The following is a 21,283-nucleotide window of genomic DNA, read 5'->3' as shown; positions in this document are numbered from 1 at the left end:
CCGAGAGGAGTGGAGAGGTAGACTGCTAATGCATATTTCATTGTGCAGCATTAATAGTGAGCTAAATTGTTTCTTCAAGGAAAATGCATGTTTACAACTTCCGTGTAGTATACGCACTGTTAAAAAAGTTATTTTTTTGGTTGCAGTTGCCTTTTGACATACGATGTAGTACTGCATTTACAAGTTTTGCATAGCTTATGGTATCGTGACATAAAGAAAAACCTCGTTATTCGAAATCTGTCGGACTGAGAAAAATATTCCAGCTAAGTGGGATTTAAAATTATGCGAAAAATATTAAAAGAACCATAACCACGTGCGGGAAACCTTAAAAACCTTTTATTGCAAAACGAAATGCAGTTACATAAAGTATTCATCAATATATGTTTAACGCATCCTGTGGTTTGTGACACTTATCGTGTTCTCAAAAATGACAATTGGGCAAATGTTTCCGAATAGCCATCCAGGGAAATGCTTCGCAAATAAGATTGTACGCTGACGACTGCATTTTGTACCGTGAAATTAACTCAGACTCTGATGTATCAGCTCTTCAAGGCGATTTTGACAGAATTTGTTTGCGGTGTTCACGATGGAAAATGACTTTGAGCATCCCAAAATGCTGTCATGTAAGGTTCACAAGAAAACGCTACGTTCTCCAGTCAACGTACACTTTACACGGAGAAACTTTAATCGTTAAAAAAGAAGCTAAATATCTGGGGGTACTTTTTTATGATTTGAGAGGGCTTTCACATGTGAACTACGTAACAGGAAAAGCTATTAGAACGCTGGGTTTTCCAGCGAGAAACTTCTGGCGCCCTCCACCATCTCTCAAACAGACTCTCTTTTTCTCTTGTGTGAAGCTCAATCTCGAGTATGCTTGCGTTATATGAGATCCATCTAAACAGTATCTCATTGATAAAATTGAAAGAATTCAAAACTGTGCCACTAGATTTCTGACAAATAATTACAGCTTTTGTAGCAGTGTCTCCGCAATAAAAAAGGATTTACGATGGAAATTGCTTGCCGTTAGGCATAAGTATTTGCGCCTAAAATTTTTTCACAGTATTTTTTATGGTTTATTTAAAATTGAAAAATCACATTACCTGTTAGAGTTATTTTATGTTTCGCGAAGAGTAGATCATGACCAAAAAGTTGGGAAGTACACTTCAAAGTCGGATTTGTTTCTTAACTCTTTCTTTCCACGAACGATAAAAGAATGGCACAGCTTGCCAAGCGAGACTGTTGCCTTGCCAAATTCAGATTCGTTTTTTTCGGAAATCCAGCCCTGCCTCTGATCAATATATTTGAGTGTAAATATAATATTAACGCATTTGTGTTTTTTTTCATGCAGACTAAGGGTGTTTCTTGTATATGTATGTTTAGATGCGTGCGTGGGTTTTGTATTTTAGTGTGCGTACTTATGTGTCTTGGTAACCTATGTTGTGTTAAGAAATCCATTTTTTTGGTATTGTGACTCTCCCTACTTTAATGCCCTTCGGGGCGATGTAGGTACCAAATAAAATAAAATAAAATAAAAATACACACTCCAAAGAACTGCAGACAACCCCTAACAATTGCGCAACTCCTCCGAGTGCGAAGGCAGGGGTAACTCAGAGTAGCTGTCATTTTGGGCTTCAACAACCACACTCCCAGCAATATAACTTTCAGTGTCTGCATAGCATGTCTGCCAGGTGATCAAGGCGCCTTCAACCTCGGCATAGGTAGGAAAACGAATTAGTGAACGCTTTGATGAGTGTGTCTTGTCGCAGGCCTCGAGAATCGTTGTCATCGTCAAGAGGCAGCTGATGTTTCTCGGCAAGCTTCTTTCTCGAAAATGCGAACTTGTCTGTTTTCTCGATGAAGCCCACTTTCTGGCGCGGCGTTAGGGTTGTGTACTTCGGCATGTTCCCTCCGCACTACAATCGCATTTGAGACTGACATCAGTGACTCCCAGATCGCAATGGAAAAAGTAAAAAAAGCGCGCAAATAACTTCTTTTACGCCTGGATTCGCATGCAAGCAGGAAACGTAATGACGAAGACTCGCTATGGTATGTTTTTTTCTATTGCATTTGGGCGCCAATATGTGCCACTTAGCGTGTAAAAAATGAGCCGGCCGATGAAAATCCGCAAATTAACTGGGTAGGTGTGCTCTGGTCATACATATTATTTGGTCATAATTACACGTGAAACGATGGGACCGTAGCAATTCTACTAATTATCCTGGATTTTCAATAAACTGAGGTTCTACTATTGTAACTCTAGTGTGTGGCATACGTGGTCTTTCTTTTCTACTTTAAGATAATTTATTTTAACATACGTAGATTACTTAAGGCTTTGTTACCTGATGAATAGCATTATGTTACGAGTACTGTAGAGCAATAAAAAACCATCTTTTGTTTGCATATTCCCTTTTTTTTTACTGTTCATTTTGATATAAGCAATGGCGTACCAATTGTTTTAAACTTAGGTCATACAGATCAAAATCACAGCAGCTCTACAGGGGAATAGAGAGAGCCCTCTTCTTGTATTTTCAAACTGCCTGTCATGCTGCAGGTTCATCTCGGCCACGGCATAACTCTGGCGGAGGCCGCGATGACCCACGCTCTCACCTATGCGTCCACTCCTGGACGGTTTGTGAGAATGGTCAGTCGAGGCCTCTGGGAGCCAGCAGCGCTGTTTGACCGGAGCGTCACCGGACAAGCCTGCATGCGCCTTCTCGTAAATGGGGCAGTGGGGAAGACATCCCTCACCCCAGAAAAAATTGATGCCGTCATTGGTGAGTGGATTATTCACTTAAGGGACCCTGCCACGGGTTTCCAACTAGGTTTGTATGTGCATAACCTACGCTCAAGCTAGTATTCGCGACTCCAGTGACCTATAGGGGGCGCCACCACCAAACAAACATGGTGGCTGAGTCCAGGTCGTGTCGCTTCGCCCGGGCCGCCTGAACAGGTGGCGCGCGCAATTTAACAGATTTTGTTTTGTTTAATGCCCAATTTTATAGGTATTTGATCTGAGACGGTTAAGTGTAGCCGGTGCACATAAACTTGCAAGCAAAGTATTGTTTTCCCGGTTTTTTTTTTTTTTTGTTCTTTCCTTGTTAAACTTTCGTTTCGGAGATTTCGTTCAAAACCGAAACTATGGGCTTCGGAGAGACGGTATTACACTAATCACTTTTGGTCGTCTAAGGAAAGCGGCGATGACTACAGTATTGTTCCACCAAGAGCAATTTTCAGCTAACTCGCATGCCTCGACCATGCGACTTATCTGTCCGCGATATCAAGCTTTTGTGCGTATCCACATTTCGGAAACAGCTCCAGTCGTCTGCTCGGTCAACAACACAGGCTGCAGGAAAGTTTCGAAAATTAAGCAAGCGCTTCTCGAGCCAAGGATCATGTTAACCCGCCGTCACCCCACTAAGCAGCTGATACTCGTATTTCAATTCAGGTTTTAGTAGCAATCGAAAAGTCATTTTGACGAGCGGGTTATGTATTATATTACGTATTATGTCCCACTAAAGTGATCTTAGTATATTCTTCGGGTTGAAATATTGGCTTAGTGGACTAGCTATAGTGGACTAGCTATAAGAGAGTCTTCATCGGAGATTCACGCAGAGCCTCTCTGGCATTGAACTTTACTTCGAATCCTGAACGGATAAAATCAGCACTTTTTGTGGCCGGTCAACCTGATCAATGTAGACATATATTGCTGCTGGCTTCGACGGGCGTATAATATAAATATTGGAGGCGCGATAGATAAATATGCCGTGACAGCTTCTAACGTTGCGAGACTCGTCCCCCACCTTTGGAAAACAGATAATTTCCCCCATTCATCATTTGCAGCGGGCAGGTTTTCCTGAATCAAGTAATTGCGAAAGTCAGCCCAACTCGTTCAGAGTGGTGCAGAGGCTTTTTCGGCGAAAAACAGCCAAGATGAATAGCTAACATACCGACCGGCGTGGGTGGCTCAAACTTGAAGCTAATCGAACACAACCAAACTCAAGAAAAGCAGCTATCGAACCTTCCCATTCACTTGACTGCCACATTGGTGTTCCCTCTAGTGAAATGCCTCGTCTGTCGTCCTCAGTTCACTGTTTTACATCCTTTTAAAAAAACCACATCAGTTACCAAGTAGTCGTCACTTTGAATGTGATTAGAGACAGACAAGAAATCGAAACGTTTTTTCCATGATTCCTCCCCAACCAAGAAATCGAAAGCACGCGACCGTGTGTTGTGGAGTAAACGGACTTTTAACCACGTGATGGAAGGAAACAATCTACTGAGGCTTCACCACACTAATGAACACTCAGGCAAACTCAAGAAATATTCGGACCTTGGTCAAATTACATCGTTCGCCACAGCGCCGACAACACGCGTCCGAGAAAGCCACCAGAGACGCGGAGGGGCGCGGAGCGACCTGGTCCGGCTGGTTCCCGGTTTTCCCGCTTGGTGGCGTCCATTTTGCTGGAGTCGCGAATATGAGACCTTAGTAACACTGTAAAATATATTTTTTAACCAAGTTGTGTTACTGAGAAAATAATATGTGAAATAAACTCATGATTGAAGCTACCTTTTCTCTTTGGTGATGGCACAGTTGTTGATGGTGCAGCCAGAACCAGCAGCGTTCGTAATTGTTGGAACATCTCTTTATAAAGATGCGAATGGCATGGGGATTGGCGGGTGCTTCAGGTGAAGGTGAACGAAAACCACTTGGCAAAAGGCATCCACATTAATGTCACATGCACTTTTCCAGCCAGTCTGGATACCAATGCCGTTGTCAGGACGTCACCAAGCTTACGCTTTTGCCACCGATTGGCGCTCCATTTAAAACACACTTTAATTTTCTTCTTCCTCGTGCAGGGCTCCTTTAAAAGTAGGGTTTATACGTGAGAATTTTAGCCTCTGAACTCCAGAAAATAAAAACTAAACACGCTTCAATTCTCTGGTTTTGCAGCTGCCTTTGGCTGCTATGCAGAAAAGCAGGCCAAAATCAAGAAAGACAAGGAGGACGGCAAGAAAGACAAGGAAGACGGCGTCCTTGGCAGCAACAAGCCAGGTCCCAAGGAAGGCAAAGTGCCGTCCGTCAGGGACGTGGAGAAAAAGCTCTTAGGTGACTATTTGGTCGATAAGAACAGGGAAGAGGAGAGGGCGAAGAAGAACACAAAGAACGCCCACAAATCTCAGTTAGCAGTTCCCCCACCCTAAACGCCAGTCGCTTCTGCTTTTCGTTTTCTGCGATATTTTTTTTTTATTTTTATTGTGTTTTGGCATTATACTTATAAGGCCCTTGAGCAGTGTGTATTTTTATTTACAAAGCTATTTTTTTTCTAGGATTTATTAATTATTTTGTAGTCTTGAATGTGTTAACGGTACTGACGAGACAAGTTCTTTCATTTCTTTTAAATCGAAAACATGCTTTTACGACAAAAACTTAGGCAGCTTCGCAATGCCTCCGCCAGGTGCCGTCAGCCGTGGTGCTGTAGTTTGGGTTTTATCAAAGCTAGACACTGATCTCTGGGGCTAAATATATTAAAAATGTAGACTATCATGTTTTTACTGCAATCGCAATAAAAATCTCGGCTTATTTTTGCGTAAAAACCTCAGTATTTCGTACGGCCATGTGTCCAGTGTTCAAACAACATGGCGGCAGCCAAGTGGGGGTCAGTTTTGCTTGGTGAACGGAATAGCAGTTTATCGCTTTAAACCCCTCTGTATACCTAGTTGGCTCTCTTGTATATATTTGTGGTTTTGCCTTATTTTCTTGACTTTTTCTTGTAGAGGATTTTGTGTGTGCACGGGTCCTTTTGAAAACTAGCACCTCCTCGGCAAATGCGCCTTTTCCTGGGTATTGTGAAATAAAGAATTTTTGCAGTGCATTTTAAAAAGTTGATATATTACAAATTTACTAGGGGAGTATTTCAATATATATTTACAGGTCCTTAGAAGTTCTTAAAAACCCTTGAATCTTTTTCTTTAAAGCCTTCACGAACCCTGGTGTGAAATGGTTGAGTTTTGAGACTTAAACATATTTTTTTTTATGTTTTACGAAATATTCAATGTATCATTCCTCAGATTTTATGCGATTGTGTGTTTTTAGACTATATAAATAAATCTTCTCGTTTTTTCACAATTCCCTGTGTGGCGTCGTACCTCATTATTTGCAGTGATATTGGTGACTAACCAATACTGACTATGTTCTGCTTTACCTCTGATGTAGTGCAGCAGATGCTATAGCCATTCCTACCAACAAAGCGCAGTGAATATGTACGTATGGCACAACGCATTCCGTGCCGCTGGGTGTTGCCAGAGAGTCGGATGACATGCTCTCAAGCACTAGACTGACTAGAAAAGCTCTTAGCATCCGCGTCAGTACAGCAGAAGGTGAAACTGAGCATAAGCTCTGTATTAACCTAATTCCTTTTAGAGCGCAGCTCTTAGGGGCCCGTTTCCAGCCTGAGCGGCGGCGGCGTCGGCGTCGCCGTCGGCGTAACCGGGGGGGGGGGTCACGTGACCCCCCCGAGGTCTCGTGACCCCCCTGAGGTCACGTGGCCCCCTGAGGTCACTTGACCCCCCCCTGCGGTCACGTGACCCCCCTGCGCTCACGTGACCCCCCCCCCCCCGAGGTCACGTGACCCCCCCCCCCCCGAGATCACGTGACCACCCCCCGAGGTCACGTGACCGCCCGAGGTCACGTGACCCCCCAAGGTCACGTGACAACCCCTCTACCGAGATCACGTGACCCCCCGGGGTACCGTGACTACCCGCAGGTGACGGGACCGCCCTCTGTACCCTTCCCTACTCCTCCTCAAGAGCTGCGCTCCAATTCGGCATTACAGGGATTTGTAAACGGCTTTCATTTTTTTTGTCCGGAGTGGCCCGGTACGGCCTAATCTCTTGTGTGATTCATTCCGGTTAAATTCTCCATATTGGCAACATCCGATTTAGCTTACGATTTGACCAAGTACGGTTAGGCCTCCGGATTGCTTGTCTCCGGTTAAGTTTCCGAATTGGTTGTCTCCCATTTAGTTCCCTGTTCCACATGACGGTCTGAAACTCCGGATTCATTCCGATTTAATTTCAAACCGTTATTTTTGGTAGGGTTGTGTATGTCTAACCCTACAGAGTGCGGTAGTCGGTTACCCAATCAGAGCAAGATCAGCTTCATATCTGATCTGAAATACCCCAGAGCTTGCGGCTTTCTTTATGAGTTTTTTCTCTTAAGTCACCCACCGGAATTTTCAGGTATTCGTCATCTTTATCTCGGTGGCCTTCCCAAGCAACAGTTTGTTCTCGGGGCATAAATGTTCTTTCACGTACCCCGGTTCTGAATATTGGAAACCTACATCTGACGTTTTCAGCCGGCGTCGTTTTTCTGATATGAGGACCTTATCCCGGACTTTGTGGGAGAGAAACTGTACAATCACATGTGGTTTCACCTTGTCCTATGTGAAACACAATGAATAACGTCAATGTTAGCGCTTGCAATTTCAACGCCTCTTTTGCCTTTTATAGCGGTGATCTCGGTAAAACTCTCGTGGGGGCAACGTAGAATAGCTTTAATTTCCAGGTTGTTCCTGCGACTGCATGGCTTCATTTCTACTAGGTTGGTCCTCATTGTCTGTGAGCTTTCTGGCAAGATCTTGGATTTTTTTAGCTGTTTTTGCTCGTATTTTAGCTCGTTTATTTTTTTGTAGCGCTACCCATTGTTGCCTTAAACTCTTCAAAGCCTTTGTTAATGAAGAACATGGACTGGGACATTCCTGGAATTTTTTTGTTCACGACGGTGTTTATTATGTATAGCTCCGCGGAAAGTACTGACAAGACCTGTGTCAATTCCTTTACGGTTGTAGGCTGTTTTTCGGTCATTCCGAGAAGTCACAAAAATAAACGAAACACACTTGAGCATGTTATTCCGATAGCTAAGAGAAAAATAAAAATACTCATGCAAATTTACATGCAAAGGACGTTGCGTAAAGTTTTCTTCCGGATGCAGTCGTGCCTGGATCGCCCACTGCGGGTTCCGAACCTGGCTTTCAAAGTCCACGTGGCGACGTCACATTGTGGACCATGGAGAGCAATAACGCGACGCCTCTCGAGAAGACGATCCAAAGAGCAGACAACAAAGTATTTAACGAAAATATTTCCTCGAGAAAGGAAACAAAGCGGAAGTGTCAATCACAAATCTAGAAACACAATTCTGTGACTAATGCTTGACCCAAAAAATACACACTAGCTAACAAATTCGTCCGTTAGCATTCCCAGTGTCAACTGCTGTTCCCGTTTTTCTTTTTTTTTTCCGAAACCTGCTAACAAACTCGTCCGCCAGCATTCCCGGCGACCACTACTATTTCCGCAATTTTTCCGGCACTCGCTAACAATCTCGTCAGCCAGCATTCTCGGTGTCCACTAGTATTTCCGCAATTTTTCCGGCACCCGCTAACATTCTCGTCCGCGAGCGTTCCCAGTGTCCACGACTATTCCCGGAATTTTCCCGGCACTCGCTTACAATCTCGTCGGCCAGCTTTCCAGGTGTAGACTACTATTCCCGCAATTTTTCAGGCACCCGCTAACAATCTCGTCGGCCAGCATTCCAGGTGTACACTACTATTCCAGCAATTTTTCCGCCACCTGTTAACAATCTCGGCCGCCAACATTCTCGGTGTCCACTACATTGCCCGCAATTTCTCCGGCACCCGCTTACAATCTCGTCCGCCAGAATTCCCGTTGTCCACCACTATTCCCGCAATTTTTCCGGCACCCACTGACGATCTCGTCCGCCAGAGTTCCCGGTGCCCACTACTATTCTGGCAATTTTTCCGGATACCCACTAACAATATCCTTCGCCAGCATTCCCGGTGTACACTACTAGTCCCGCGAGTTTTCCGGCACAAGCTTACAAGCTCGTCCGCCAGCATTCCCGGTGTTCACTACTAGTCCCGCAATTTTTCCTGCACCCGCTTACAAGCTCGTCTGCCGGCATTCCCGGTGTCCACTACTATTCCCGCAATTTTCCCGGCACCCGCTTACCATCTCGTCCGCCCAGCATTCCCGGTCTCCACTACAAATCCCGCAATTTTTCCGCCACTCGCTTAAAATCTCGTCTGCCAGCATTCCCGGTGTCCACCACTATTCCCAAAATTTTTGCGGCACACGCTAACAATCTCGTCCGCCAGCATTTCCGGTGTCCACTACTATTCCAGCAATTTTTCCGGCACCCCACTAACACTCCCGTCCGCCAGCATTCACGGTGTGCACTACTATTCCCGCAATTTTTCCGGAACCCCCTAACAATCCCGTCCGCCAGCATTCCCGCTGTCCACTACTATTCTCTATATTTTTCCGGAACCAGCTAACAATCCCGTCCGCCAGCATTTCCGGTGTCCACTACTATTCCTGCAATTTTTCCGGAACCAGCTAACAATCCCATCCAACAGCATCCCCGGAGTCCTTTACTATTCCTGCAATTTTTCCGGAACCTGCTAACCATCCCGTCCGCCAGCATTCCCGGTGTCCATTACTATTCCTGCAATCTTCCCGGAACGAGCTAACAATCCCCTCCGCCAGCATTCCCGGTGTCCAGTACTATTCCTGCAAGTTTTCCGGAACCAGCTAACAATCCCGTCCGCCAGCATTCCCGGTGTCCAGTACCATTCCTGCAAATTTTCCGGAACCAGCTAACAATCCCGTCCGCCAGCATTCCCGGTGTCCACTACTATTCCCGCTATTTTTCCGGCACCCGCTAACAATCTCGTCCGCCAGCATTTCCGTTGTCCACTACTATTCCCGGAATTTTTGTTTTACTCGCTAAAAATCTCGTCCGCCAGCATTCCCGGTGTCCAGTACACTGTAAAAAAAATCCCGTCAAATTACAGAAATTGCCAATAAATTTTTGATGCCGGTACAATTTCCGTTGTCTTGCATAACGGTCACAGCATTACGTAGGTATTACGTGCATGACAGTAATGAGGCCCTACGGTTTTTGCCCGTAACTTGACCCGTAGAAGCATGGCAGAAAACCGTAACTCTCATGTACGTGATCCACAGATACGGGAATTGTTCCGGCATCGAAAATTAGCTGGCGTGTTGTCCGTAACTTGCGACGGCAAAAAACCGTAACGGTTAATAACTGAGCTTCACGTGATGTGCAACGACTGAAATTGTTCCGGCATCGAAAATTAGCTGGTGTGTTGTCCGTAACTTGCAGCGGCAAAAAACTGTAATTCTCAATCACCGAGCTGTACGTGATGTGCGAAAACAGGAATCGTTCCTGCATACAAAATTAGCAGGTGTGTTGTCCACACCTTGCAGCGTCGGCTACAGCCTGTTAAACTGCTAGCTGCAGTGACTTAACAAAATGGATGTCTAAGTGAACAATATAGCATTTTACTGCTTATTTATTGTTCACGGAGATATCGGTTTTGTTAAATCACTGCAGCTAACATTTTAACAGTCTCTGGCCATTGCTGCAATGTGCGGACAACACGCCAGCTAATTTTCAATGTCGGAACGATTCCCGTCGTCACTCATGATGTGCAGCTCAGTGATTGAGAGTTACAGCTTTCTGCCGCTGCAAGTTACAGACAACACGTACACTAATTTTTGACGCGGGAACAATTCAAATTAAATATCTAATGGCCAGGGAATGTGACAAGGCTGCGGGTCCAAGTTCTTTCAGGAGTTAATGCCAGCTGCGCATCCCAGAGATTAACAGCTGCTTAAACACTGTGTTAGAAATTTCGAGGAAGTGCACACAAGATACAGTATTAAGTAAAACATGTTCATACCTTTATTCTTAAGAAATAATTAGTGGGCCATGTCCACCTTTCCTGTGAAAGGCAATCTCAAATTTTCTGAGCAATCAAGTCCATAGGAAGAATTACAGAACCTGGAAAACGAAACAAAAATGTGGAATTTGGTTAGGTTATGAACAGAATGTGATGACAGAATAAACCTCCCAATTTTCACAAACATTGAGTTACATGTAAGGGCATTGAAGGAGCCTCAGCTGAACTCTGGCGGGCACTAAACAGTGAAACCAACTTGTGACTCGTGGTATGAAACCATTTTAACAAGGGAAGTTAGAAAAATTCCTTTGAAGACAGAATTTCCGCATTCAATAAGTTACTTCAAGTTTGTTGTCACGAGCTAATTTCAGAAGTTACTGCCAGCTGTGCCTCCCAGACATAATTAAACACCGTGTTAGTGGGGTTGTGCGAGTATTCGGAATTTCGGACTGTAGTTTCAAATAATACACTATTCTATATTCGCTTTGAGAAGAACTGTGCTGTTCGTGTTTTTTGAAGTGTTGGTTGGGTGCGGCGGGCTAGTCTCGTTGAGTGCGCTTCTTACCGAGCACCGTTGCACTGCGGAGAAGCAATACCTGCGGAAGCGAGCTCCGCGGGTGTTGCTTCTCCGCAGTGCAACGGTGCTCAATAAGAAGCGCACTCAACAGGATAACCCACTACGATAAACACTTGGGAAAATAGAAATATCGCAATTGCGTGGTTGGAAGAAAAGCATACATTGAACGCGGGGTGGTGCACGTGTGCCGGCTGTATTTGAAAATAAATGGAAACTTTGTGAATGTGCATATCTACTTTGTAGTAAAAGTTTTAAAATTAAACTGACTGTTATGCAAGAGTATACTATGTTAGGCAGAGATGCCCTTACAACCTGCGTTCCTCATGCGCGATTCATTCTTTTAGAGCACAGCTCTTAGGCGCCCGTTTCCGGCTTGAGCGGCGTCGCCGTAATCGCGCTTTGCATTATGGGAAGTTTCCCATAATGACGTCACGAAGGTTACCCTCGTGAGGGTTACGAGGGTTAGGGTCACGAGGGTTATCCTCACGAGGGTCACAAGCGTTACCCTCACAAGGGTTGCGAGAATTAGTTACCCTCGAAAGGGTTACCCTCACGAGGGTCACAAGGGTTACTCTCACGAGGATCACCCTCACAAGGGTCATGAGGGTTATGAGAGTTACCCTCATGAGGGTCACCCCCCTGAAGTCCCGTGACCTGCCCCCACGAGGTCGCGCAACCTCAGGGGGTCATCTATCCCTCAGTACCCTTCCATCCTCCTCCTCAAGAGCTGCGCTCTTATCCGGTGTTACAGGGAGTCGTAAACGGCTTTCATTTTTAAACTCAAATTAACGAAAGATTATTTTATATAGCAAGATTTGTAAATTCACTCAATTGGACATTTCTATAGGATTCATTTTATGTCAAATCCTTCGTTTACTTGCCATTCCAAGACATAAGAACTTCTGAAGTCACAGTTCATAAATATAGATAGATTAAACTTCGCGTATAAACAAACAAGTGGAACAATGTTCACAAGTTTAGCTGGGTTTTCGTCTAAGGATTATGCAGTGATAGTAAAAAGCATGGAAAAACTATTCGATATTCAAATCGAAAATATTCGGCCAATACCGCTATTCGCTTCTAACTCAAAATCATCTATTCGCACAAGAATACGTGTTAGTAAGCAATTTCGAGGAAGTGCACGTAAGATGCAGTATGAAGTGAAACATGTTCATACCTTTATTCTTGAGAAATAGTTAGTGGGCCACGTCCAGCTTTCATTTGGAAGGCAATCTAACTTCCAGAGCAATCAAGTCCACATGGAGAACTACAGAACCTGGAAAACAAAAACAAAAAATGTGGAATGTGTTAGGTTATGAACAGAATGCGATGACATAATAAACCTCCCAATTTCAGCAAACTACGAGTTACATCTAAGCGCATTGCAGGAGCCTCATCTTAACTATGGCGAGCACTACAGTGAAACCAACTTGTAACTTATGATCCGAAACCATCTCAACAAGGGAGGTTAGAAAAATGTCTTTGAAGACAGAATTTCCACATCCAATAAAATACCTCAAGTTTGTTGTCACGAGTTAATTTCAGAAGTTACTGCCAACTGTGCCTTCCAGAGATAATTAAACACCGTGTTAGTAAGAAATTTCAAGCAAGTGCGTCTATTCTTAAAATAATTAGTGGGCTTGCTTTCCAGCTTTCACATGGAAAGCAATCTCTAACTTCCTGAACAATCAAGCACATAGGGAGAACTACAGAACCTGGAAAACAAAACAAAAAATGTGGTATGTGATTAGGTTCTGAACAGAATGTGATGACAGAACGAACCTCCCATTTCCTGCTAACAATTAGTTGCACATAAGCAGAGCTTGAAGTCTCCCTTAGGTTGAGGGGGGTCCCTAAAAGAAGGGAGGAGGGCGGGAGGGGGGGTTTTGACGAAATGTATTAGATGCACATAAAATAACACCCACTGCTGACTCTGTCCCCACCGTACCTGCAACCCTCGAATTGCTAATCCCCAAATGCCACATTCCTGAAAACAAGCTATTTTATTGCAAGATATGATTTTGATTTCACAAATGCTGGGGCTGTGGAGGAGGGTCCCAGACCATCCGTTAAAATCAGTGGGGGACCCCCTGAGACGACCCAGACTTTAAGCGCTGCACATAAGTGCAGTGCAGGAACGTCAGCTTAATTCTGGCAAACGTTAGACAGTGAAATCAACTTATGACTTATGCTACGAAACCATTGTAGCAAGGGAAGTTTGAAAAATGCCTTCGAAGATAAAGTTGCCGCATTCACGGAGTTTCTTCAAGCCTGCTGTCGTAAGTTAATTTCAGATGTTACTGCCAAGTGCACGTCCCAGAGATAAACAGGTGCTTGAAAACCATGTTAGTAAGAAATTTCGAGGAAGTGCACACAAGATGCAGTAGGAAGTAAAACATGTGCATACCTTCATTCTTGAAAATTAATTCATGGGTCATGTCCAGCTTTCATGGGGAAGGCAATCTTCATAACTTCCAGAGCAATCAAGTCCATATGAACAACTACAGAACCTGGAAAAAAAAATGTGGAATGTGGTTAGGGTCTGAATAGAATGCGATGACAAACTAAACCTCCCGATATTCAAGCTATGAGTTACACGTAAGTGCACTGCAGGTGCCAGTGTGATTTAAGAAAGTGCACCTCCCAGAGATAAACAGGTGCTTGAACACCGTGTTAGTAAGAAATTTCGAGGAAGTGCACACAAGATGCAGCAGGGAATAAAACACGTGCATACCTTTATTCCTGAGAATCAATTCGTGGGTCACGTCCAGCCTTCCTGTGGAAGGCAATCATCATAACTTCCAGAGCAATCAAGTCCATATAAACAACTACAGAACCTGAAAAAAAAATGCGGGATGTGGTTAGGTTCTGAATAGAATGCGATGACAAACTAAACCTCCCGATATCTGCAAACTATGAGTTACACGTAAGTGCACTGCAGGTGCCAGTGTGATTTAAGAAAGCTGTAAACCCCAAATGAAACTACTTGAAAGGGGCATGGACACAGAAATTAGGCAAGTTAGAGTATTTGTTACATGACAGAACGATAGCTTATTGCATATACACTAAACAATTCAGAATATTTAAAACTCCAATAATTACAAAATTATTTTTTTAATGTTCATCATGTTTATCTGGGGACCAGGATACCTTGACACAACTCCTACTGTGGCGACGGCAGCTCGTCGATAAACCATGTGACTCTGATTAAGACGTTAAACAATCTCTCTTTCGTTGTTCTCTACCCGCGTTCGCCACGCCACGCCTGTCCGTTACTCAGGCTCTGTACCTAAGTGACGTTGCATTCGAAGGAGCAAGCTGTGCCAGATATTCCAACTTCCCAAAAATTGGGAGGGAAAAGTGGGACAAAGGAGCTTAGTTGAGGCGAGGGACGCCTGGGCGCCTTCTGATCCATACCTGAAAGTGCATACAAGAGATCTACGAGTGGCACCACCCCGCAGCTTGGGACTGACTAGAGACACTAAAGGGACAAGGCAGATGTCGTCACCAAGGCCTAGCTCGCTGAGTAGGTGGACCCAAGGGTCCCGCATATAATTAGAATTTTTCGTATGAAACTAATGCATTTTTTGATAAACTAATTTGGCAGCTTTATATAACATGTAATGGGCTTCGGTGACATACTTAGATTTCATTTTTTCCATTCCTGAAAAATCTAGAACCATTTGATTTCTAAAATAATAACTACAGCTGTTGTTTTGTTTTACACATACACGTAAACAATTGTTTGTGTGTACGTGAAATTAATGCTTAACCTATTTAGAATGTTGTTATTGCCACTACAAATTCTTGTTCCCCCCCCAATGCATTACACGAGAATGCCCTTAAGGTAATGAACTTGAACTTGAGCTGAAGTAACTCCCATGAAACATAGCGTGGACTTTTATGGTACTCCAACAACCAAAACAGAGCCCAAGTGATCCTACTCGTCAATATAATTAGGATAAAAATGCATGGCGACTAAAATTGTAGACTGGCTTGTTGATACATCACAAAGGAAACATAAAAAAACAGGTACGGATAGAAGTGACTCGGCAAACAAAAGGATCTCTCAGTGGAGGTTGCTACAAGGAATTACAGATAAAACAAAACATAGAAGATAACTTAAATCATATGGCACCACCTACCCCCATGGATATCAGTTTGTGTATTAAACAGAGAAGAGGAGCAAAAAAAAAAAACGTTGCAAGAGGAGACACCTTCAGGTGCTTTGTATGGTGGGAACAATATGTGATCCACTTTTGCGTAGCCTATACAGGTCAAGCAAAGCCCTATATCAAAGCCAGCCCTCGGTGTCGTGTGAACATTTGGCAGTACAGTTACCAGATGCGGTTGCATGACCGAGTTCAATAAGATGAGATAACTGCAGGCTATCAGGATAGAATCGCAAGGATATGTGGAAGCTGGTGAAATTTTGGCTCGTGACAACCACAACTGCTTCCTCATCCGGTCCATCCCTTAGATAAAAAAGGAACTTATCACCTTCAACCAATAAACAAAAGCAAGCAACCTCGGCATTCAGATAAGGTAGGTGGCACAGGGTGATTCCTTGTTGTGTAGTATGTACCATAGAAATAAACCAGAGATGCAAATGGTGAACTGTGAGCTTAGAAATAATGTGTCACTTGTCTTTTTTTGTTTTTTTGGGAATCAAATTATTTACAATCTTTCTTATCTGTGCCACTTATATATAATTGAAAATGGAGGGAACCAGATTTGTGAACATATGATGAAAAACTATTTTCCTTGTACCGAATGACACTCCAAGTACAACTCTTAGCTACCGCAGAATACCATGCATCCGCCCATTCCACATTAAGCGCCGATATCCAAATTTTTAAGATCCGAGAAAATATGCATAGTACATTTATACGTAAAATTGATGACCAGGCAAGCGCACATTCTCCATTTTTTCGCGATTATCTCTAAATTTTGAGTGGGCGCTTGCCTGGTATTTTACAGTAATACAGTAGCCTACAATTGAAATAAAGTAGTGTTGTATCCTGCATGCCAAAAGATACACAAAGGCTTGCCCAGTGTGATGCAGATGGACGCTGCGGGAAGCTCTTTGAGTTGAACATTGGAGATGCGTGTTACATTCTAAAAGTAAACAATGAAGCCCCCCCCCCCCCCCCCCCCCCCGGTTCAACTTCAAACCATATAATTATCTGAGCATGTTTCAAAGGCAAGAAAGCACAAGTGGCTAATTTTTCCATGCATTAACAGACAAAATGTAATCATCGGTGGTGAAGCTTACAAAAGAACTGCTTATAGCAGCTTCTGCAGCAAAAACATGGCTTTTGTAGCACATATTTCATTTAATTTATTTCACACTGCAAACTTAAGGACATGACGTCCCGAAACCAAGACCACACGCAACGAAAACAGCACAACCAAGCACCGGGGCAGGATACCACTAGTAGACAATAGTTGCTTGAACGACGGCAAGTTTAAGTATTCAAATAACGAACCTGCAGCAAAAAGATGTCCGAGCGTTCCTTCATGGCTGTGGTAGCGTGCCTCGAATGACTGGCGTGGGATAGCGGCTTCTGTAGAGGCATTGTAGCTGAAGACCAGTGCTGGCAGGCTCCTAATGCTCCCAACTTGAAATACACCAAGATGGGTCCCAGGAACCACTGTTTTCCCGTGGTTGGCTCGAGAACAATCAATTTCGTGGCGTCCTGTGGTTCGTCCAGCATATGGGCCCCGTCACTGCTGGCGATGCTCAGAAGTATAATCTGCAGCAAAAAGATGCGTGAGCGCTTCATCACGGCTGTGGTAGCGTGTCCCCCACATCAGAGCTTTTGGAGCAGGCGATTTTCCGGTTTATCACATTGTAAAAAGCGATGCAAGTACTATAGAAATTCCCGCAGTTCCTCACAGTGTCATAAAAACTATTATAATTGCAATTATGATACAAAATTATTCACAGGGGATAGAAAGCAAAAACACAGAACTTTGGCAATGACCTCATTGCCTTTAAAGCTTGATGCAATAACTAAATCAGTCCCATCTTCGACAACTGCAAAGCAACAAAACTATTTAAGCATAGCGAATAAACCACACGTCACAAGAAGCATTTTTCCCTAAAATGAAAGTAATGGGAGGAAGATTCATACGAGTGTTCCTCAAGTAATCGGTGCCACCGAACCAATGATTGACTCCGCTCTTCCTCCCACGCAAGGCATCAATAATCGTTCCAGCCAAGGAGAAGCTACTACAAAAGGGAAACGAAGGGTTGGACACTCTTCTCGGAAAGTGGCCACTTTTTGCTTGAGCATATATTTTAATAGTTGCTTTTACATAGGCAAATATAAGCGAGTAACTTGGGGTTCCTCAATTTCATGAAAGAAAAAAATTGTTTTCGTCTATGGAAGCTCACCGTGGGACGGAAGTGGTTTGTGTACCTTAGTCCTATTTATTATCGAACGGTAATACATCATATTTACTGAAAGTATTTAATGAATCATAGCGGCCGAAGCAGGTGGCATGTCGTCATCTGCTTCCAGCCAGCATCTAATTAAGGGCCTCAAGTAAAAGTGTGTTCAACTGCTAGATCAAGGCATGTGTTCATGGGCACCATTAAATTGCAAAATTTTGCTGTTGGTTACGGGAATACGGGTAGTTTTTCAACGTAAATCCGGTGAAAAACAGATGCTTGAAGATCTTATGTGAAGAATAAAATAACACTTTTCTATAGACACCATTTTTGTTCCAATAGTTTAAGCATTTTTTACACGCAGAAAACTGTATAATCCGCCATCTTTAACGCTGCCATTAAATTGCAAACACACTCCATGGTTTAAGTTGAATGCACTCTTACTTGAGGCTCTCTAGCATCTTATGACGACAGTGGTGCCACCCGTGGTGCCACCCGTGGTACCACCAACGTCATGCACGCACGACCGTCGTTCGCGCGGTAGGCCTACCTCACTGATCTCTAATATAGGGGCCTGGAAGGCGCTTAGCCTAGCTCGGAGTCGGGCACGAGTGAAGCCATCAGAAGTTCGATGCTTGTCCCAGAAATCGAGTGTTTGCTGGGTTTTATAATGGATTCAGTGAATGTTTTGATTCATGCTTTCTTGCATTTTTACGTGGGTTTTAATAATCCTTTTTAGGAATCAATCTTGAGAATGAGGCACTTGAACTTGGGGAGTGTACACTTAATCAACTAGAATCTCGAAATTCTCAGACATGAAATGGCTTCCAAGAAGACATCTCGGGCCTGCATGAACGCGACAAGCAGGCTCTATTGTTATAACAAAAGCAAATCAAGCGCCTTGGACACTGTTTCGACCACCGGTCGTAAGAGTGGGAAAGCCTGTCAAGCGCTCACTTCCGGGACAAGCTGCTTACTTCCGGTGGCTTTATACCTGTTCGCTCAATGCGCCATCCAACCCTCTAGTGGAGATTATTGGCCCACCTCAAAACAAACTGCCATAGACAAGAACTTTTTTTACACATAAACTCACTGATCTCTATGACAATTGTTCAATCGCGCATCCCCGCTCAGCGAGTGCGGCCACCAGACGGCAATGTTGCACGTCGAAAAATTGTGTTTTTGGAGCGTTGCCGAGGCTGGCCGCAGCGTGCTGAAGACACGTTTTCTACTTGTTCGTCGTCATTCGCCAGAAACATTTTTTTAAAACCCTGCGTAAGCCGGATACTTGCTAATGAGAACATGTGTGAGTTTTTACGGAAGCGCAGTGCCGAGAGAAAAAAGCACAACTCGTCGAAAGCAAGTTTCGACGGTCTTGCGGCATGATCAAAGCTTCCTTGGCATGCCGAAGCGCTGAGTCTCTGTGCCTTGGGACGCTAGATTTGTGAACATATGAAGAAAAACTATTTTCATTGTACCGAACGACACTCCAAGTGCAACTCTTAGCTACCGTAGAATACCATGCATCCGCCCATTCCACATGAAGTGCCGATATCCAAATTTCTAAGATCTGAGAAAATATGCACAGTACATTTATATGTAAATTTGATGACCAGGCAAGCGCCCATTCCCCCATTTTTTTCGCGATTATCTCTAAATTATGAGTGGGCGCTTGCCTGGTATTTTACGGTAATGCAGTAGCCTACAATTGAAATAAAGTAGTGTTGTATCCTGCATGCCAAAAGATGCACAAAGGCTTGCCTAGTGTGATGCAGATGGACGCTGCGGGATGCTCGTTGAGTTGAACATTGGAGATGCGTGTTACATTCTAAAAGTAAACAATGAAGCCCCCGCACCCCCCCCCCCCCCCCCCCAGTTCCAACTTCAAACCATATAATTATCTGAGCATGTCTCAAAGGCAAGAAAGCACGAGTGGCTAATGTTTTCATGCATTAACAGACAAAATGGAATCATCAGTGCTGAAGCTTACAAAAGAACTGCTTGTAACAGCTTCTGCAGCAAACACATGGCTTTTGTAGCACATATTTCATTTAATTTATTTCACACTGCAAACTTAAGGACATGACGTCCCGAAACCAAGACCACACGCAACGAAAACAGCACAACCAAGCACCGGGGCAGGATACCACTAGCAGACAATAGGTGCTTGAACGACGGCAAGTTTAAGTATTCAAATAACGAACCTGCAGCAAAAAGATGTCCGAGCGTTCCTTCATGGCTGTGGTAGCGTGCCTCGAACGACTGGCGTTGGATAGCGGCTTCTGTAGAGGCATCGTAGCTGAAGACCAGTGCTGGCAGGCTCCTAATGCTCCCAACTTGAAATACTCCAAGATGGGTCCCAGGAACCACTGTTTTCCCGTGGTTGGCTCGAGAACAATCAATTTCGTGGCGTCCTGTAGTTCGTCCAGCATATGGGCCCCGTCACTGCTGGCGATGCTCAGAAGTATAATCTGCAGCAAAAAGGTGCGTGAATGCTTCATCACGGCTGTGATAGCGTGTCCCCCACATTTGAGCTTTTGGAGCAGAAATTACGGTCTATCACATTGTAAAAAGCGATGCAAGAACTATAGGAATTCCCGCAGTTCCTCACAGTGTCATAAAAACTATCATAACTGCAATTATGACACACAATTATTCACAGCAAAAAGAATGCTGTTGGAAATGGGGATAGAAAGCAAAAACACAGAACTTTGGCAATGACCTCATTGCCTTTAAAGCTTGATGCAATAACTAAATCAGTGTCACCTTCGACAACTGCAAAGCAACAAAACTATTTAAACATAGCGAATAAACCACACGTCAGAACAAGCATTTTTCCCTAAAATGAAAATAATGGGAGGAAGATTCATTCATACGAGTGTTTCTCAAGTGATCGGTGCCACCGAAAGAATGATTGACACCGCTCTTCCCCACACGCAAGGTATCAATAATCGTTCCAGCCAAGGAGAAGCTACTACAAAAGGGAAACTAAGGGTTGGACACACTTCTCGGAAAGTGGCCACTTTTTGCTTGAGCATATATTTTAATAGTCGCTTTTACGTAGGCAAATATAAGCGAGTAACATGTGTGAATTTTTACGGAAGCGCAGTGCCGCAAGAGAAAGGCACAACTCGTCGAAAGCAAGTTTCGACGGTCTTGCGGCATGATCAAAGCATCCTTGGCATGCCGAAGCGCTGAGTCTCTGTGTCTTCGCACGCTAGGATACCGATCAAGAATTGGTGCCGCGAAAATGTTTTGAAGGAGTGTCGTGCACAGATGTCTTTGCATCTTATATCGGCTAAAGAGTTCTTGAGCATCCAGATGTTCAGGCGAGTTGCTATCAATAAAGGGGGGAAAGCAATCTGTACAGTTGCTCTTATGCACTATTAACCATGGCTGTGTTCCAAATCTACTCTAATAGATCACATAGCAGCACAAATAGAGCAACGCTGTAGAGCAAGGAGGGTTTTCGAAGGCAAAAGTACAAGACGGCGAGAATGGAGATCTTTGAAGCGCGGTCCATATGGT

Source organism: Ixodes scapularis, unplaced genomic scaffold (genome assembly GCF_016920785.2).
Source record: "Ixodes scapularis isolate PalLabHiFi unplaced genomic scaffold, ASM1692078v2 PGA_scaffold12__126_contigs__length_90152505, whole genome shotgun sequence".
NCBI lineage: Eukaryota > Metazoa > Arthropoda > Arachnida > Ixodida > Ixodidae > Ixodes > Ixodes scapularis.
Note: the sequence above shows the minus strand (reverse complement) of the source record.